The 21,654-nt window shown below is 39.2% G+C and overlaps 1 protein-coding gene across 1 annotated transcript in view; it reads left to right on the top strand.

Annotated features, from left to right (window-relative positions):
* Window positions 1–21,654, top strand: part of ZSWIM5 (zinc finger SWIM-type containing 5) — a 173,754-nt gene that overhangs the window by 63,432 nt on the left and 88,668 nt on the right. The window lies entirely within an intron of this gene.

Raw genomic sequence — 21,654 nt, 5'->3', positions numbered from 1 at the left:
AGACTACCACATGCGCCCAACCGGGATCCACCTGGCATGCCCACAAGAGGTCGATGCTCTGCTCATCTGGGGCATTGCTCCACTGCAGCAGGAGCCACTCTAATGTCTGAGGTGGAGACCATGGAGTGGTCCTCAGTGCCCAGGCCAAATTTACTCCAATGGAGCCTTGGCTGCAGGAGGGGAAGAGAGATGTATTTCTGATCTGGTTTGCTAATATTTTGTTGAGAATTTTATATAATATCTGTGTTCATCAGGAGTATTGTCCTTTCTTTGTAGTGTCTTTATCTGGTTTTGGAATTAGAATAATGCTTGCTTCATAAAATGAGCTTGAAAGTCTTCCCTCCTTTTGAATATTTTGGAATATTTCAGGATAGGTATTAGTTCTTCTTTGAGTGTTTGGTAAAATTTGCTTGTAAAGCCATCTAGTACAGGACTTTTGTTTGCTGGGAGTTTTTTGTTTTTTATTACTGCTTCTGTCTAATCAATTGTAATTGATCTATTTAGGTTTTCTGACTCTTACAGATTCCGTTTTAGATGATTATATGTTCCTGGGAATTTATCCATTTTGCCTAGGTTGTCCATTTTCTTGGTGTGTAGCTCTTCATAATATTTTTGTACAATCTTTTTGTAGTTCTGTGGAGGCAGATGTTACTTCTCTTTGATTTCTTTTTTTTTTAAAACAAATTGTAACACTTTTTTAAAAAGACTATTTATTTTAGAGAGGAGAAAGAGAGAGAGAAGGGCCTCAAGATGGAGCAGGAAGCATCAACTCCCATATGTGCGTTGACCAGGCAAGCACAGGGATTTGAACCAGCGACCTCAATGTTCCAGGTGGACACTTTATCCACTGTGCCATCACAGGTCTGGCCTTCTATGTATCTTTTGATCTCTGCTCTTATTTCTTCTTTGAAGACCCAGTTGCTCTTGATTAGCATATTGTTTAATCTCCACATATTTGTGGTTTTTACACTTTTTTTATTTTGCAGTTGATTTCCATTTTTAAAGTATTGTGGTTAGAGAATATGCTTGATATGATTTTAATCTTCCTAAGTTCATTAAGGCTACTTTTGTGTTTCAGCATCTGATCTATCCTCACAATGTTCCATGTACTCTAGAGAAGAATGTACAATCTGGTGTTCTGGGATGAAAGGCTCTATAAATATCAGTTCTGTTCATTTGGTCTAATATGTCATTTAAGGCTGTATCTTTTGGTCTTTTTGTTTTAGATAGATTAAGCCCTTTCAGTATTTTCTGTAATGAAGGTCTTGTGTAAATTTCCTCATCTTCTTTATATCTGGAAAAGTTTTTATTTTTCCTTACTGATTATCTGTTTGGATGATCTACCCATAGCTGTCAATGGAATATTTAGTTCCCCTGCTATCATTTTGTTTTTGTCATTTTCTTCCTTTATTTCTGTTAGTAGTTGCTTTATATATGTATTTTGGTACTCCCCAATTGGATACACATATATTGGTAAGTGGTATATCCTCTTGATATATTTTTCTCTTTATCATTATGAAATGTCCATCTTTCTCTATTGTTACCTTTTTTATCTTGAAATCTACACTACTTTTCTCTGGATGTTGTTTACATGGAGAATCATTTTCCACCCTTTCATTTTGAGTCTGTATTGTCCTTGCAGCTTGAGATGTATCTCCTGAAGGCAGCATATGGTTGGATTTTGTTTTTTGATACAGTCTGCTACTCTTTGCTTTTTTATTGCTCTGTTCAGTCTATTTACACATAGGGTGATTATTGATAAGGGATGATTTTCTATAGCCTTTTTATCTTTTGTTTTCTGGTAGTTCTGTGTCTCCATTGTTTCTTTTACCTTGTGTTTCTATTGTTTTAGTTTGGTAGTATTTTATTATTTTCCCCTCTGTTTCTCCTTTTTTATGTTATATGTCTGAGTTTTGGATTTTATTTTTGTGTGTGGTTACCTTTAGATTCATGCAAAAGAAAGTTTTATCTAGGCCATGGTCAATTGGCTCAGTGGATAGAGCATCAGCCTGGCATATGGATGCTCTGGGTTTGATTCCCAGTCAGAGCACACAAGAGAAGCGACCATCTGCTTCTTTCCCCCTCCCTCTCCTGTTCTCTCTTCCTCTTCTCTCCCTCTTCCCTTCCCGCAGCCAGTGACTTGATTGGCTTGGTTGGCCAGCCTCAGGTGCTAGAAATAGTTTGGTTGATTTGAACATCTGCTCCAGATGGGGGTTGCCAGGTGGATCCTGGTGGGGGCGCATATGGGAGTCTGTCTTACTATCTTCTCTCCTCTCAGTTAAAAAAAAAAAAAAAAGAGGAAAGTTTCATCTATGCACTAGTCCTTTTTCTTCTGAATGCATCTTATCTTGATTCCCCTTCGCAAATTCCGACCTTTACCCCCTTCCCTTTTATGTTTTTGTTTGCACAAATTATCTCTATTTATACTATGAGTTCATTTCCAGATTATGGTAGCTATTTTTGTTCTCCTTTTTAATGTTTTATATCACTTAACCTTTATGTTATATTTAAGAGTATAATACTCTGTTCTGAAAAAGGGTTGCAGTTTCCTGCTTTTATCTGTTAGTAATCTTAGTCATAGTTTTGTATTCTTTAGTATTTTTGTTTCAGATAGATTAAGCCCTTTCAGTATATTCTGATGTGTAAACTCCCTCATCTTCTGTATGTCTGGAAAAGTTTTTATTTTTCCTTCATATCTAAAAGATAATTTTGTTGGTTATATTATTCTTGACTGGTATTTTCTCTCTTTCAATAGTTTGAATATTTGATTTTACTCTCTCCCAGCTTATAGGGTTTCTGCTGAAAAACTTGATAATAATCTAATGAGATTTTTTTATAGGTTACTGTCTTATTTCCCTTGGCTTGAGTATTATTTCTTGTCATTAATTTTTGACAGTTTTAATATAATGTGCCTTGGAGAAGGCCTTTTTGGATTGAGATAATTTGGTTCTGCTTGCTTCTTGGATTCTCTTTCTATGTTTTTCTTGATGAATCTGTTTAAAGGTGTATCAGAGAACCAGCTCTTGGTTTCATTGATTTTTTTTTTTTTTTTGGACTCCACTTTTGTTTTTTTATGCTCTGATATTTATATTTTCCTCCCATCTACTCACTTTTGGCTTCAAAGTCTATTTTGTTTCATACAAGTATTGGGACCCCAGATATTTTTTTAATATTCATTTGCATAAAATATCTTTTCTTTTTTCTTTTTACAGGTTTTTATTTTTTTATTTATTGTATTTTTCCAAAGTGAGAAGCGGGGGAGAGGCAGACAGATAGACTCCCGCATGTGCCCAATAGGGATCCACCCAGCATGCCCACCAGGGAGCAATGATGGCCCCCTCTGGGACGTTGCTCCACTGCAATCGGAGTCATTCTGGTGCCTGAGGCAGAGGCTATGAAGCTGTCCTCAGTGCCCGGGCCAACTTTGCTCCATTGGAGCCTTAGCTGTGGGAGGGGAAGAGAGAGAGAGAAAGGAGAGGGGGAAGGGTGGAGAAGCAGATGGGTACTTCTCCTATGTGCCTTGACTGGAAACCAAACCCAGGACTTCCACACGCTGGGCCAATGCTCTACCACTGAGCCAACTGGCCAGGGCCACTGAAATATCTTATCTCTTTATTTTCAGTTTCCATGTGTCTTTTTTTTTTTTTTTTCTTTTCATTTTTCTGAAGCTGGAAACAGGGAGAGACAGTCAGACAGACTCCCGCATGCGCCCGACCGGGATCCACCCGGCATGCCCACCATGGGGCGACGCTCTGCCCACCAGGGGGCGATGCTCTGCCCATCCTGGGCGTCGCCATGTTGCGACCAGAGCCACTCTAGCACCTGAGGCAGAGGCCACAGAGCCATCCCCAGCGCCCGGGCCATCTTTGCTCCAATGGAGCCTTGGCTGCGGGAGGGGAAGAGAGAGACAGAGAGGAGAGCGCGGCGGAGGGGTGGAGAAGCAAATGGGCGCTTCTCCTGTGTGCCCTGGCTGGGAATCGAACCCGGGTCCTCCGCATGCTAGGCCGACGCTCTACCGCTGAGCCAACCGGCCAGGGCCTCCATGTGTCTTTTGATATGAAGCAGATCTCTTGTAGACAACATATGTGTGAGTCTTGTTTTCTTTTTAATCTATTCAGCTACGCTTGTCTTGTCTTTTGATTGGAACATTTTAATCTATTTACATTTTAAGTGATTATTGATAGGTACGTAATTATTGACATTTTATTATTTGTATTTATGCTATCGTTTCCCCCTTCTTTTTAAAGAAGTCCCTTTAACATTCCTTTTAATAATGGTTTGATGTCGCATGATGAACTCCTTTAGCTTTTTCTTTCTGGGAAGCTCTTTATTTCTCCTTCAATTTTAAATATTAGCCTTGCTGGGTAGAGTAGTCTTGGTTATAGGTCCCTGCTTTTCATCACTTTGAATATTTTGTGCCAGTCCCTTCTGGCCTGCAAAGTTTCTGTTGAGAAATCAGCTGACAGTCTTATAGGAACTCCCTTTTAGGTAACTGTCTTTCTCGATGCTTTTAAGATTCTTTCTTTGTCTTTAACCTTTTGGTATTTTAGTTTAGCCATTTGTATGTTTATTTTCTTTGGTAGATTAAGGAAGTTTTTAGTCATTATTTCTTTAAGTATGTTTCCAATTTCTTGCTCTCTTCTCCTGGTATTTCTGTGATACATATATTGTTATACTTAATGTTGTCCCAGGGGTCACGTAAACTATCCTAATTGTTGTTTTGTTTTGTTTTGCTGTTTAAATTGGGAGTTTTCTGTTACCTTGTCTTCCAAATCACTGATTTGGTCCTCTCCTTCATCTAATTTGCTCTTGATTCCTTCTAGTATATTCTTCATATCAGATATTCACTCTTTATTTCTGACTGATTTTTTTTATGGTTTCTTTGTCATTTTTTTATGCTTACTCTCTTTTTGCTGAAATTCTCACTGAGTTCCTTGAACATTCTTTTAAGCAGTGTTCTGAACTCTGTATTTGGTAGTTTGCTTGTCTCCATTTAGTTTAGTTCCTTTTCTGGAGTTTTCTTCTGTTCATTCACTGGAACATATTTTCTTGTCCTCTCACTGTGGCTACCTGTCTGCATTTGTTTCTTTGTATTAGGTAGATCTGCTATGTATCCTGGTCTTGGTAGGGTAGCCTGATGTTGTAGGTATCCTGTGAGGTCCAGTGGCGCAGTCTCCCTGCTCACCTTAGACAGGTGTTCCAGGAGTGTTCCTTCTGTGAGTTGTATGTGTCCTCCTGTTGTCGTCAAGCCTTGAATGCTATTGGCACATCAGCAGGTGAGATTGATTCTCAGGCCAACTGGCTATGAGGATTGGCCATAACGACAGACTATGAGTTGCTCTGCAGGGGTTTAGCCCACAGAGCAGGATTTGCCTCAGCAGGCTCTGGTGCCTGTCAAGACCACCCTTTAGGTGTGCTGCTTTTGGAGCTTATCAGGTGGTGCTGTGTTATGGTCTGAAGCCTGCTAATTGGTGTGTTGGTTCTTGGGCCTCTTGGGAGGGTTTCTGGTATAGGCTAAGGTCAGCCTCTGCCTGTGACTGGCCTGGGGCTAGCTGATAAGAGCTTTGGGCCTGGTGTTACCTGGTTGGGGATACAAAGCAATCTGCAATTTTTAGCTGCCTGTTCTGGATTTGTGGTATATGGGAGAGGCCATGCTGTGAACTGAGGCCAGCTGCCACCCATACCAGGCCTGGAGCCGCTCAGCCAAAGTCCCAGTCTTTTAAAGAAAGATGGCAGCATAGGCTAAGGCCAGCTGCCTGCTGTTGAAAGAGCCTCTTGCAGTGCATGTGTTGGGAAGGGATGAGTCTCACGGAGTTATCAGGGTGGAGCAAGTGGTGTTTACTAGGCTAATGCAGATTTAGATTTGGCTGTGTGAGGGAGGACTCAACTCAAGAAAGATGGTGTCTATGGGCTGGCTGTATTTGAGGAAGGCTCAACAGGGATAATAACAGCTGTCCCTCCGGTCCTCAACCTGAAGACACACACTTCAGTTTCGCCTTGTATATCTCTTACACCCCTTGTGCCACTGTCCCTCTACTAGAGCAGGGTGAGTGCCTGTGAGCAAGTGAGTCTTTGTGCAGACTCTTTAAAAAAACACTTGGGTTGCCCTGGCCGGTTGGCTCAGTGGTAGAGCATCAGCCTGGCGTGCAGAGGTCCCGGGTTCGATTCCCGGCCAGGGCACACAGGAGAAGCCAAATCCACCCCTCCCCCTCTCCTTCCTCTCTGTCTCTCTCTTCCCCTCCCGCAGCTGAGGCTCCATTGGAGCAAAGATGGTCCGGGCACTGGGGATGGCTCCTTGGCCTCTGCCCCAGGCGCTAGAGTGGCTCTGGTCGCGGCAGAGCATTGCCCCCTGGTGGGCAGAGCGTCGCCCCCTGGTGGGCGTACCGGGTGGATCCTGGTCGGGCGCATGCGGGAGTCTTGTCTGTCTCTCCCCATTTCTAGCTTCGAAAAAAATATAAAAAAAAAAAAGTCATAAAAAGACACTTGGGTTTTCAGCAGCCTTCTGTTTCACCCAGATGGAAAGAATTTCCATTGATTTTCACAGCCAGATATGTTGTGGGGGCTCCTCTTCCCAGTACTGGTGCTTAAGGCTTGAGATCCTGGTGTGGGGCTGGTATCTCTCACTCCTCACAGGGGACTTCTGCAGCTGAGATATCCCATCCAGTTTTCACACCTGTGGGGGTGAGGGGTTGTCCTTTTCTCATCTCTTCCCCTCCTACCAGTCTTGACATAACTTCTAAATGTCCTTAGTTATAGGATTTCTGTTCAGCTAGTCTTAAGATGGTTCTCCAGGTTGATTATTCTATAATTTAGTTTTAATTTTGATGTGGTCATAGGAGGAGGTCAGCATAGTGTTTACCTACTCTGCTGTCTTGACTGGAATTATCTTACTATACTATACTTTTAATTATTATTTTAGAATGCATTCTTTCTACTTATAAAGGAAGAGTTTGCTATTAAGCAGTATGCTGGATTCTGGTATTTGGCTCAGTGGTAGAGTGTCAGCCTGGTGTATGGATGTCCTGGGTTTAACTCCCAGTCAGAGCACCCTGGAGAAGCAACCATCTGCTTCTCCACTCCTCCCCCCATTTCTCTCTCTCTTCCTCTCACGCAGCTATGGCTCAATTGGTTCAAGCAAGTTGGTTCCAGGCTCTGAGGATGGCTTTATGGCCTCTGCCTCAGGTGCTAAAAATAGCTCAGTTACCAAGCAACAGAGCAACAACCCCAGATGAGCAGAGCATCGCTCCATAGGGGGCTTCCCAGGTGGATTCCAGTTGAGGCACATGCATGAATCTGTCTGTCTCCCTTCCTCTCACTTAATAATAATAAAAGGTAGTATGCTATGTTACACTGGCTGCAGCCTCATACATCTCATGTTTACCATGTTTCCTTTTTATTATTATTGAATTTATTAGTGACATTGGTTAACATAATTATACAGGTTTCAGGTGCCCAATTCTATAACACATCTCTATACTCCATATTTTGTGTTTACCCCCCCATATAGTATCTCTTGATTACATGTTTTCTCTTGTGTGATTTAATGTACAGTGTTTATAAATGTACAGTAATGTCCTAGGTCTTCAAATTCACCCACTATTTACTCATTGACTCACCCAGAGCGACTGATTCCTAGTTCTGCAGGCTCCATTTATGGTAAGTGCCCTAATAGGTGTACCATTTTTTATCTTTTATACTGTATTTTTACTGTATATTTTCTATGTGTAGATACACAAATACTATTGTGTTATAATTGATTGCCTACAGTATTTCATAGTAACATGCTGTACAGGCTTGTAACCTAGGACAGTAGGCTATACCATATAGCCTTGGTATGTTTCTGGTTATACTATCTAGGTTTGTGTAAGTTCACTCTATGATATTTGTAGAATGACAAAATTGCCTAATAAACCATTTCTTAGAAGATATCCCTGTCATTAAACAGTGCATGACTGTAATAATAATACCTTCCTCATATGGTTGTTGTGAAGATAAGATTAGTTAATATATGTAAAGAGTCTATAACAGTATCAGGTACATAATAAATACTGTATAATTACTAGCCATTATTATTAGTGCAGTGAATTGTGATTGTTGGATACTTGTCTTTTCTACTGATCTTTGAGCTCATCAGCTCACCAAGGTCAGAAATATTATATATAACTCATCTTTATAAGCATTACATAAGTTTCTAATGATGCTTATTATTTTGAGATAATTGTAAATTCACATGCCCTTGTAAGAATACAAAGAGATTCCATGTGCCCTTTACTTAATTTCCCCCAATAGTAACACTTTGCAAAACCATAAGCACAGTATCACAAGCAAGATATGACATTGATACAATCAAGATTCAAAACATTTCTGTCATCACAAGGACTCCACATATTGTCTTTTTATACCCACACTCACTTTATTCCTATATCCCCTACCAACATTCTTTACCCTTGGCAATCACTAATCTATTTTTCATTCCTATAATTGTGTTATTTCAAGAATGTTATTTATCAGAGCAGCCCAAGATGTCCGACTTGGAGGATCGGGTGTCGGATGAGGAGAAGATGATTCTGGATCGCCTGTAGCTCCAAGGATGTTGCTGAGGGCCAGTCAAAAGCAGTGACTCCCACTGGTCTTCGCCAATTTCCAGCCTGTGAGTTCCAGGGCCCGTATGTCCTGCGGCCAGATACAGAGCATCAGCCATCCCAGGAAGATTTAGAAATTACACAACTGAAAGCTGGAGTAAGACAACACCAACCATATACTCAGCTACACAAACAACATATTTGAAGGAGCAGTCTATATTGAGACAAAATGGGAAGACAGGGAAGTGCAATTCAAATGAATCAACTAGAAGAATCCCCAGAAAAAGAATTGAATGAAATGGAAATAACTAAGATGCTGGATGCAGAGTTTAGAATAATGATTGTGAGGATGCTCAAGGATCTTAGAGCAACCATAAATAGACAACATGAGCACCTAAACAATGAGATATCTGGCATCAAAAAGGACATTGAAATCATAAAAAAAGAATCAGACAGAAATGATAAACACAATTAAGACTACACTACAATGAATGAAAAGCAGGCGAGATGAAAAAGAGGATTGAATCAGCAATTTAGAGGACAAGATAAGCAAAAGCACGGAAGCAGAACAGCAAAAGAAAAAGAGGATCAAAATGTCTGAGAAAACTCTAAGAGAGCTCTGTTACAATAGGAAGAGAAATAACATCTGCATCATAGGGGTTCCTGAAGGAGAAGGGAAAGAACAAGGGATAGAGAACCTGATTAAAGAAATCATAGCTGAAAATGTCCCTAAATTGATGCAGGAAAAAGTCACACAAGTTCAAGAAGCACAGAGAATCCCATTAAAAAGGAACCCAAATAAACCTTCACGAAGACACATCATAATTAAAAAACCAAAGCTAAGAAATAAAGAAGGAATACTAAAAGCTGCAAGAGAAAAGCAGTCAATCACCTACAAAGGAGACCCCAAAAGGATGACATCCGACTTCTCAACAAAAACACTTGAGGCGAGACGGGAATGGCAAGAAATATTCAAATTAATGCAGAACAAGATCCTACAACCAAGACTGCTTTATCCAGCAAGGCTATTGTTTAAAATAGAAGGAGAAATAAAAAGCTTCCTGTACAAAAAAAAAAAAAAAACTCTCAAGGAATTTATTAAAACCAAACCAATGATGTAAGAAATGTTAACGGTCCTGTTGTAAACAGAACAAGGGGGGGGGCAGGTAATCTAGTAAAGAGGAATGTAGATTTAAGATTTTAGAAATGCATCCAAATTGAAAAAGAAGAAGTAAAACTATCATTATTTGCTGATGATATGATACTGTACATAGAAAACCCTAAAGTCTCAGTAAAAAAACTACTGGACCTAATAAATGAATTCAGCAAGGTGGCAGGATATAAAATTAATATTCAAAAACCAGTGGCATTTTTATACACCAACAATGAACTGTCTGAAAGAGAAATTAAGAAAATCCCCTTCACTACTGCAACAACAACAAAGAAAGTACCTAGCTGTAAATTTAACCAAGGAGGTTAAAGACTTGTACTCAGAAAATTATAAAACATTGATAAGAGAAATCAAGGAACATAATCGAATCAAAAATGGGCAAAAGAAATGAATAGACACTTCAAAGAGGACATTCAGATAGCCAGTAGGCAAAAGAAAAATGTTCAACATCACTAATCATTAGAGATATTCAAATTAAAACCACAATGAGATATCACCTCACACCAGTCAGAATGACACATTAACAAAACAAAACATAATAAGTGCTGGTGAGGATGTGGAGTAAAGGGAATCCTCCTGCACTGCTGGTGGGAATGCAGACTGGTGCAACCACTGTGGAAAATGGTATGGAGATTCCTCAAAAAATTAAAAATGGAACTGCCTTTTGACCCAGCCATCCCACTTTTAGGAATATATACTAAGAACACCAAATAACTGATTCAAAAGAAGAAATGCACCCCCATGTTTATGGCAGCATTGTTTACAATAATGAAGATCTGGTTACAGCCCAAGTGTCCTTCAGTGGACGTGTGCATTAAAAAGCTGTACTAAGGCCCTGGCGGTTGGCTTAGTGGTAGAGCGTCGGCCTGGCATGCAGGAGTCCCAGGTTCGATTCCTGGCCAGGGCACACAGGAGAAGCGCCCATCTGCTTCTCCACCCCTCCCCCTCTCCTTCCTCTCTGTCTCTCTCTTCCCCTCCCACAGCCGAGGCTCCATTGGAGCAGAGTTGGCCTGAGCGCTGAGGATGGCTCTGTGGCCTCTGCCTCAGGCACTAGAATGGCTCTGGTCGCAACAGAGCAACGCCCCGGATGGGCAGAGCATCGCCCCCTGGTGGGCGTGCCAGGTGGATCCCGGTCGGGCGCATGTGGGAGTCTGTCTGACTGCCTCCCCGTTTCTGGCTTCGGAAAAATACAAAAAAAAAAAAAAAAGCTGTACTACATATACACATGGAATACTATGGGGCCATGAAAAAGAAGGAAATACTACCTTTTGCAACAACATGGATGGACCTGGAAACTATTATGTTAAGTGACATAAGCCAGGCAAGAAATAAAAGTATCATATGACTTCACTCATATGAGGAATCCAATGAACAATGTGAACTGAGGAACAGAATAGAGGCAGAGGAGGGATCAAAGGGACCAGTGGGAAAGCAGACAGAGGGAAAGGGGATTAGAGGATGAGATCAGAGACGGGAAAGAGCTTGGTGAAATTATATATACATAACAGCGTTATAGAGAGCAGAAGAGCAAATCCTGGAGGAAAGCGGAGAAGGTGTTGGGGGAGGGGGCAAGAAGGATGTTGAGGGGAATTCGGGGGTGTGGGAGGATGTATTTGGTGACATTTGAATCTATGTAAACACAATAAATTTAAATCAATAAAAAATTAAGAAATAAAAAAAAAGAATGTTATTTATATAAATGGAATAACATAGTGTGTAATTTTTTGTGATTTTCTCTCTCTCTCTCTTTTTTTTAAGTGAGGGGAGATAATGAGGCAGACTCCCGCATGTGCCCCAACCGGGATCCACCTGCCAACCCCCATCTGGGGCTGATGCTGGAGTACTGAGCTATTTTTAGCACCTGAGGCTGATACGCTCCAACAGAGCTATCCTCAGTGCCTTGGGCCACACTCAAACCAATTGAGCCACTGGCTGCAGGAGGGGAAGAGGGAAGAAAAGGGGTGAGGGAAGCAGACGGTTGCTTCTCTTGTGTGCCCTGATCAGGAATTGAACTCAGAATGTCTACATACTGGGCTGACACTCTGTCCACTGAGCCACTGACCAGAGCCAATTGTCTCTTTTCATTCAGCATAATTCTCTGGAGATTTGTCCCAGTTATTGCATCTATCATTTTAAAAATTATTGTTGAGTAGTATTCCATGGTATGGATGGTACATGATATCTATAAACATACTAACATTTAACTCTTTACTCATTTAAGGACATCTGAATTGTTTCTAGTTTTTAGGTATTATGAATAAAGCTGCTTTAAATATTCATGTGCATGTTTTTATGTGAACATAAGTTTTCATTTCCCTGGTATAAATACCTCAAAGTGTAATTGCTAGCTCATATGGTAGTTGCATGTTTAGTGTTTAAAGATTCTGCCAAACTGTTTTGCAGAGTGCCATACCATTTTACATTCCCACCAACTTATGGGTGATTTAATTTCTCTACATCCACTTTAGTGTTTAGTAATGTTATAATTTTTTTATTTTATCCAATCTGATAGGTGTATAGTGATATATTATTGTGGTTTTAATTTTAATTTCCCTAAGGGCGTATGTTGCACATATTTGCCATCTGTGTCTCCTTTTTGGTGAACTCTCTCTTCATGTCTTTTGCCCATTTACTAATTGGACTTTTTTTACTCTTGAGTTTTAAGAATTATTTATATATTCTGTATTAGTCCTTTGTTTGGCTGTGTATGGTTTGCAAATATGTTCTCCTAGTCTGTAGGTTGTCTTTTCAATTTATTAGCAGATTCTTTCATAGAATGAGTTTTTAATTTTGATTAAGTTTAATTTACAATTTTTCTATTTTTGTATTGTGCTAAGAAAGAGCTGCTTGCCTAGCTCTCGATCCTGAATATTTTTTCTAAAAGTTTTATATTTTTACATTTTGCATTTAAGTCCATGATCCAATTTAAGTTAATTTTGGTATAATGTATGAGTTAAATAGAAGTTTATTATTATTATTATTTACCTATGGATGGCCAGTGGTATCTAAAAAGACTTTTTCCCCTTCCATTGAATTGCTCTTGAACCTTTGTAAAAAAAATAAGTTAGGATTTTAGCAAAATTGAAGGAAAAAAGTTAATATATCAAAGTCAATTGTTTTCTTAGAGATCAACAATGAAGAATTTGATTTGAAATTAAAACACAACATCGTTTATATTAAACCAAAAAAAAAAAGAAAGGTATAAATCCAACAAAGTATATACCTGATCTATTTGAGGAAAATTATAAAATTCTGATAAAGCAAATCAGTGATAAACTAAGTAAATGGAGGGATATTTCATGTTTGTGGGTAGGAAGACTTCTTAAGATGTTAATTCTTCCCAATTTGATCTAGATTCAGTACAATCCCAATCAAAATCCTTACAAGTTACTTTGTGAATATTGACAAACTGATTCTAAAGTTTATATGAAAAGGCAAAAAATCCAGACATCTTCTTAAAAAAGAACAAAGTCAGGGGACTGACTTTCTATTCTTAATCAGGATAGTATGGTATTGGCAAAAGAATAGACCCATCAATCACACAGATACATTCAACTGATCTTTAGCAAAGAGCAAGGCAATTCAATGGAGAAAGGATAGTCTTTTCAACAACTGGATAAATTGGACATCCACATGTAAGAAATTGATATAGTCAATGACCTAACTACAACTTCCACAAAAATTAACTCAAAATAGATCATAGAACTAAATATAAAATGCAAAACTATAAAACTTTTAGAAGTTACATATGAGAAAATCTAGGTGATTTTGAGATTGGCAATGTGTTTTTAGATATAAAATCAAAAGCACAATCTGTGAAAGAAAAAAAATTGGTAAGATGGACATCCTTAAATTAAAATCTTTTGTGAAAAACACTAGAAAAAAATAGAGGAAAATGAAAAGAAAAACCACAGAAACCTGACCTGTGGTGGCGTGGTGGATAAGGCGTTGACTTGGAATGCTGAGGTCACCGGTTCGAAAAACCAGACTTGGAGAAAATATTTGCAAAAGATATACCTGAGAAGAACTGTTCTCAAAAATAAAAAAATACAAAGAACTCTTAAAAGTCAACAGTAGGAAAGCAAACAAAAAGAGCAAAAACCTAGTATCAACTGATGAATAAATAAACAAAATATAACATATCAATACAATGGGGAATATTAGTCAACAGTAAAAGGAGTGAAGTGTGTGGTTACTATCAAGAGAGAATATTTAGGCCCTGGCCGGTTGGCTCAGTGGTAGAGCGTCGGCCTGGCGTGCAGAGGTCCCGGGTTCGATTTCCGGCCAGGGCACACAGGAGAAGCGCCCATCTGCTTCTCCACCCCTCCCCCTCTCCTTCCTCTCTGTCTCTCTCTTCCCCTCCGGCAGCAGGGCTCCATTGGAGCAAAGATGGCCCGGGCGCTGGGGATGGCTCCTTGGCCTCTGCCCCAGGCGCTAGAGTGGCTCTGGTCGCGACAGAGCGATACCCCGGAGGGGCAGAGCATCGCCCCCTGGTGGTCGTGCCGGGTGGGTCCTGGTCGGTCGCATGCGGGAGTCTGTCTGTTTCTCCCCGTTTCCAGCTTCAGAAAAAAAAAAAAAGAATATTTACAAATCAGGCATCTGAAAGGGGCTTAATATTTGGAACAAATAAAGAACTCATACAACTCAATAACAGCAGCAACAAAAACCCTAATTTTAAAATGGGCTAAGGATTTGAATAAACATTTGTCCAAAGAAGATATGCATATGAAAGATGCTCAACATGATTAGTCACAGGTAAATGCACATGAAAATCACAATGAGATAACACTTTACACCCACTGGAATGGCAATAGTAATGTTAATAAAATAAGTAAATAAATAATAATAATATGTGTTGGTGAGTATGTGAAGAAATTAGAACCCTAGTACACCACTGGTGTTATTATAAAAGGGTGCATATGGAATGGTACACCCTAAACTTATGTAATTTTATTAACCAATGTCATACCAATAAATCCAATTAATAATTAAATAAATAAATGAATAAATAAAATGGTGAAGCCATTATGGAAAACAGTTTGGCAGTTTCTCATAATATTAAGCCTAGAATGACCATATGAGTAGCAATTCCACTCCTAAGTATTTAACAAAAAGAATTGAAAATGCGGACTTAGATACTTGTACATCAGTGTTCTTAGCACCATTATTCACAATAACTAAAAGGTAGAAACAACCCTAATGTCCATCATCTGTTGAATGGTTAAACAAAATATAATATATTCATGCAATTTAATATTATTCAAAGAAGGAATGAGGTATAGATATGTTACAATATGGATGAACGTTGAAAACATTATGCTAAGTGAAATAAGCCAGACATAAAAGGACATTGTATGAGTCCACTTATTTGATTTATCTAGAGTTGGCAGTTCCACAGTGATAGAAAGTAGAGAATACCAGTGGTTGGGGGAGTCAGGAATGGTGAGTCACTATTTGACTAGTAGAAAGTTTCAGTTTGGGATGATGAAAAGTTCTGGACATAACTAGGGGGGGATTGTTGAACAACACTGTGAGTGTACTTAATGCCACTGAATTGTTCACTTTAAAATGATTAATTTTGTTATGTGAATTTCACATCAGTGTTTTAAAATTATTTTAAAAAGGAAGGGAAAAAAGAGTGAAGTGTTATTACATGTTAAAACAAGGATCACCCCTGAAAACATTATACTAAGTAAAAGACACAAAAAGCCATGTATCAGCAAAGAAGTTAAAAGCCATACAAGAACAGTGGGCATAAAGAGATGCTGGCCAATTGAGTACAGTAAGAATGTAATTTTGATTCAGAAGAGTTGCTGACACTAGGGATTTCTCCTCTGAAGAACTGCTTCTTGGATCCAGTGGATGATGTGAATGCATTTAGAACCCTGAGTGAAGACTTAATGAGAATGTATTCTATTTGTTTGGTGTTTGTATGGAATCAGGTTACTGAAGAATGTGGAAAAATGATTTTGCTCCAGTTTCTAAACAAAATGAAAAGCACTGTACTGATTGAATTTGTTTTGACATTCTTGTTGCCCCACACAGGTTAAGTTGTAAGATTGAAAAGAACAAAGCTGGAGGGTAATATGAGGCCTTGACCAAAATGCTGTAAATGTTAAAAATGGCACTGCATTCTTACTAATGTATGAAACCATTAAATAAAGAATGTTATGTAGGATATACATTCATCTCCATATTTAAAAGCTGTGTTAGAAATAGAATGTCATGGGCTCTGGCTGGTTTGCTCAGTGGATAGAGTGTCGGCCCCATGTATGGACATCCTGGGTTTGATTCCCGGTCAGGGTACCCACCCTCTCTCTTCTTTCCCAATTCCTGACCCACAGCCAGTGGCTCCGCTGGTTTGAGCATTGGACGTGGGCACTGAAATTAACTCTGTTGGTCCCAGCACATTAACCTCAGGTGCTAAAAATAGCTTGATTGATAGAGCATTATCCCAAGATGGGTACATGTGAGAGTCTGTCTCACTATCTTCCCGCCTCTTTTAAATTAAAAAAAAAAAAGAAATAAAATGTCATGGAGTTAGAAAAGATGAGGATTAAGATCACCTGAAAATTAATCTTTTGGTTGCTATAAGAATTTGATTATAACAGCATGAGAAATATAGTTAATAATATTAGAAAACTATGTATGGTGCCACTTGAGTACTAGATATATTGGGGAACACTTTGTAAAGTATATGATTATCTAACCACTATGTTGTACATCTGAAACTAATACAAAATAATATTGAATGTAAACTGAAATGAAAAAAAAACATAATTAAAAAAAAGAATTTGATTACAGTTCATAGTCTTTTATACATAGTCATTTTTTTAGATCATTTGAGGTTAGGCTCTGCTTAAAATTAAGGGGTCTTTCAATATTAGACTAAGGGAACTAGCTATAGTTATAGTCAGAATACTAACGTAAAAACATTTTTGAGTACTTAGGGTATGCCAGACACTACTCTAAGTGCTGTGTATATTAACTCAGTTGTAATTTCAGTATATTCTGATTTCTTGGGTCAGTGCACACAGTCTCAGAAGTAGCCATAAAATCTTTTTCCTCCTGGAAAGGTGTATCTGGATAATTTATTTTTTTTTGAGAGAAAGAGACAGGAACATCGAGTTGCTCTTGTGTGTGACCAGGGAATTGAACTGGCAACCTCTGCACTCCAGGACGACACTCCGACCAACCAAGCTATCTGTCAAGGGCTTAATTTTTATTGATTTTTAGAGAGACAGAGAGAAAGGGAGAGAGGAGAGAGAAAAGGGAAGCATCCATTTGTTACTTTCAGTCATGCATTTCTTGGTTGCTTCCCATGTGTGCCTTGACCTGGGATCAAACTCACAACCTTGTTGTTCACTGACAGAGCTAACCAGCCAAGGCCTTGATGCTTTAAAATAAATCTGAATACTATTTTGAAGACTCTCAAAAATAAATACTTGATCACTGAATATTGTGGTTGGTCAAAAATAGCTACATGTATCTTCTTCCTCTTGAAAAGCAGTTTACTGTTCAATTTTTATTTTCCCCCACTGATGTAGGCTACTGAATGAAATAGGGTAATTTGTGAAATCATTTTACAATTATATGTTGTCCTTTCTCTGTTCAAGTCAATAACCCTTGTGGTAATTACTATCCTGTAACATCCATTTTGGCAACATGTATATCTTGTATATGTGCACACTATTTCTGCAAAGAAGTGCCTAAGGAGTGTGATATTTTATTTTCCAATCTGTGTTCAAATCTGTGAACTAAGGAGCAGGCATCTGATCTGCAGTTCTGAATAAATTGGTTATCCATCAATATACAAGACAACTTGTTCCCTAAGTCCTAATGCTCTGCAGAGTAGGTGAGGGGGAAAATGAAATTACTATTTTTAATGTGATTGTTTTATGCATGTTAGATTTTTAAGTAAAATTTCCAGACAAATTCTTTGCATTTTGTCTACCTAAAATATTTCTAAAATAACTAAAGAAAAATAACTTAGTCTTTTAAAATATATTCCTACTCCTTGTATTGAGATCCAATTAAAAGAGTTTGGAAAACTAGGTAATGCAAGGGCATTTCTGTAAGTGAATGCCTGGGCTTGGGAAGCCTCATTGTTCTTGAACTGGTTGTTGGCGCAGATGGAGAGTAGAGACCATTGCTTGCAGTAGCTGGTGCTGAGAAGGGCTGGAGGTTAATACAAGGAAAACCTCTTGATTTGCCAGAGGAGTCTGGGAGTAGAGCAGATGGCCATAAGAAGGACCCTCCAGTTTACTCAGCTGCTATGACAAGCTTAGAGTGACCTCTCTAATACAAACAAACCAAGTAGTTCTCAGGGTAATGGGGCATCATCATTTGTATTCCTCAATAACAATACTGTTCCTCACTGCAATCTTTTTCACCCACACCCAGTGTTGTGGGTACCATCTGCTTCTTGTGAACTTACATAGGTACTGGCCCTGGCCGGTTGGGATTGCAACTGAATGATACTTCTGGGAAATATGTTCTTTACAAATTACTTTCACATGAGTCTGACAGGCATATAATTATTATTCTGTCTTTTTTGCATAATTCAGAAACTGAGGCAAAGAGGAATTGAGGGGTACTGAAATTAGAATTTAATCACTCTGATTTCTGAGTTCTTTTTATCATAGTATGAGTCCACAGAGCCATTCTAGTGCTCTTGTTTAGGGTTTAGTTATCCAGCTTTTGAATAAGGCTTTTTGGAAAGGAAATCAGTTATTTTTGAGATGCCACTATCACTGTTTTATGCCTTTGTGTGGCTACTGTTTTGCTAGGTGACAGAAAGGAGAAAGAGTGACTGCTGGTTTGTTGCTATGGCCTTCCAGGAGACAGGAATTAAGTGAGAAGATCTAATTTACAATGGTACAGTATCATTAAAACCACATTTATTGAAGAGGAAAGCATTGTTATTCAAAGGAGTTACCTAGGTAATATACTGCTCACAAAAATTAAGGGATATTTCAAAATTAATATGAAGTGGTTAAAAAAAGCATTTGATTTTTTTTTTTATTAAACAAGAACATCAGAAAAGCAAACAAGTCAAAGAAAGTTGTTCAATTTTGCAAATGAGATGCAAAACCAACTTTTATTTCATTGGTGAAAATGCACTACAGTGGTCCCTCGTCTATCGCAGGGGTTGGGTTCCAGAACCCCCCCCCCCACGATAGGTGAAAATCCACGAAGTAGCGATCTTATATTTATTTTATTATTTTTATATATTTTAAGGCTTTATAAGCCCCCCACACTCTTATAAACCTTTCCCACACTTTTATAAACACTTCCTACACTCTAGAAAATGCTTATTTTACCGCAAAAATAATTAAAATAATAAATGTTAAAAAAATACCTACATACCACAAAATCCCATGATACAGTGAAAAATCCATGATACAAAATTAGATATATACAATATAAAAATCCATGATACAGTGAGACCACGAAAAGTGAACCACGATATGGCAAAGGATGACTTGTATACAAAAGGCTGAAAGTACTGGAGTATCTGCACGTTCCCTGATCCCCTAATTTTTGTGAGCAGTGTATATTGTGTACACATACACACATGCATACTTAAACTGACTATAAGAAAAATGATAATTTCTGTAAACCACAGCTCTGCTTTCCCTGCCATTGGCTGAAATTACACTCATTTTCATTCATTAGCACCTGTTCATGAGTCTGGTGAATCAAAAGAGCAATGAGCAAAGTGGTTTTAATTGTCCAAGCTTTACTAGAGCCTTTCTTGCACTCAGAAACACAAAAGACTTTGAATAGTGTCAGAGGGCTGTACTGAGAAGTGCTTTCCTTTAGAACTCTCAGCAGATGATTCACTCGCTATGCTGATACATTGTCTTGTACAGATGAGTTCATGAGCCCATCTTCATTCCAACTGTGAAAACACCACAGAGCAGTCAGTTTCAGTTGCCTTGAACAATTGCCCAGGAAACCAAGCAAATATCAGAGTTTACAGATTTGTCATTAGTGCATTTTTGTAGAATTATACTTGCTAATTACTTTTATAAAGTTTTTTTATTTTTATTTTTTTATTCATTTTTTTTAGAGAGGAGAGGGAGAGACAGAGAGAGAGAGGAGACAGAGAGAGAAGGATTAAATGACAGAGAGATAAGGAGCTGGTAGCATCAACTCCCATATGTGCCTTGACCAGGCAAGCCCAGGGTTTCAAACTGGCGACTTCAGCATTCACGTCGAGGCTTTATCCACTGCGCCACCACAGGTCAGGCTATAAAGTTTTATATACATAGTTTAAACTGCATAGTCATAGTCAAAGTAGTGAAGAACAAAGGTTCTGGAGCCAGATTACCTGTGTTCATGTCCCAATTCTAACTTTTTTTTTTTTTTTTTTTTACAGAGGCACACAGAGAGAGAGTCAGAGAGAAGGACAGATAGGGACAGACAGACAGGAACAGAGAGATGAGAAGCATCAATCATTAGTTTTTCGTTGCGCATTTTGACACTTTAGTTGTTCATTGATTGCTTTCTCATATGTGCCTTGACCGCGGGCCTTCAGCAGACTGAGTAACCCTTTGCTTGAGCCAGTGACCTTGGGCTCAAGCTGGTGAGCCTTGCTCAAACCAGATGAGCCCGCACTTAAGCTGGCAACCTCGGGGTCTTGAACCTGGGTCCTTCCGCATCCCAGTCCGACGCTCTATCCACTGCACCACCACCTGGTCAGGCCCAATTCTAACTTTTTACAGGTGGCGGAATTTTATTTATTATTTTTAAACTATTTTTATTGTTCAATTACAGTTAACATACAATATTATATTAGTTTCAGGTGTGGTTAGATATTATATGTTACTAAGTGATCATCCTGATAAATCTCGTACTTGTCTGACACTATGCATAGTTATTAGAATATTATCAACTATATTCCCTATGCTGTACTTTATATATCCATGACTATTCTATAACAATCAATGAGTACTTCTTAATCCCTTCACCTTTTCTAGCCACCCTCTAACCTGTCTCCTATCTGTCAGCCATCAAAATGTTCTCTGTGTCTGTGAGTCTGTTCTTTTCTGCTTGTTCATTTATTTTGCTTTTTTTACATTCAATTGTTGATAAAAATGTATTTATTGCCATTTTATTGTTCATCTTTTTTATCTTGTTTTCTTCTTAAAGGAGACTCATTAACATTTCATGTAATACTGGTTGGTGATGATGAACTCCTATAGGTTTATTTTTGTCTGGGAAGCACTTTATTTGTCCTTCAATTCTAAATGATAGCTTTGCTGGGTAATCTTGGTTGTAGGTCCTTGCTTTTTATCACTCTGAGTATTTCTTGCCACTCCCTTCTGGCCTGAAAAGTTTCTTTTGAGAAATCAGCTGAGAGTCTTATGTGACCTCCCTTGTAACTAACTGCTTTTCTCTTGCTGCTTTTAAGATTCTCTCTTTGGGCCCTGGCCGGTTGGCTCAGCGGTAGAGCGTCGGCCTGGCGTGCGGGGGACCCGGGTTCGATTCCCGGCCAGGGCACATAGGGGAAGCGCCCATTTGCTTCTCCACCCCCACCCCCTCCTTCTTCTCTGTCTCTCTCTTCCCCTCCCGCAGCCAAGGCTCCGTTGGAGCAGGTATGGCCCGGGCGCTGGGGATGGCTCCTTGGCCTCTGCCCCAGGTGCTAGAGTGGCTCTGGTCGCAGCAGAGCGACGCCCCGGAGGGGCAGAGCATCGCCCCCTGGTGGGCAGAGCGTTGCCCCTGGTGGGCGTGCCGGGTGGATCCCGGTCGGGCGCATGCGGGGGTCTGTCTGACTGTCTCTCCCCGTTTCCAGCTTCAGAAAAATACAAAAAAAAAAAAAAAAAAAGATTCTCTCTTTGTCTTTAACCTTTTGCATTTTAATTATGATGTTTCTTGGTGTGGGCCTCTTTGGGT

This window comes from Saccopteryx leptura, chromosome 3, assembly GCF_036850995.1.
Source record: "Saccopteryx leptura isolate mSacLep1 chromosome 3, mSacLep1_pri_phased_curated, whole genome shotgun sequence".
Classification (NCBI taxonomy): Eukaryota; Metazoa; Chordata; class Mammalia; order Chiroptera; family Emballonuridae; genus Saccopteryx; species Saccopteryx leptura.
The sequence above is the reverse complement of the archived record's forward strand: the minus strand, read 5'-3'. Positions and strand labels throughout refer to the sequence as shown.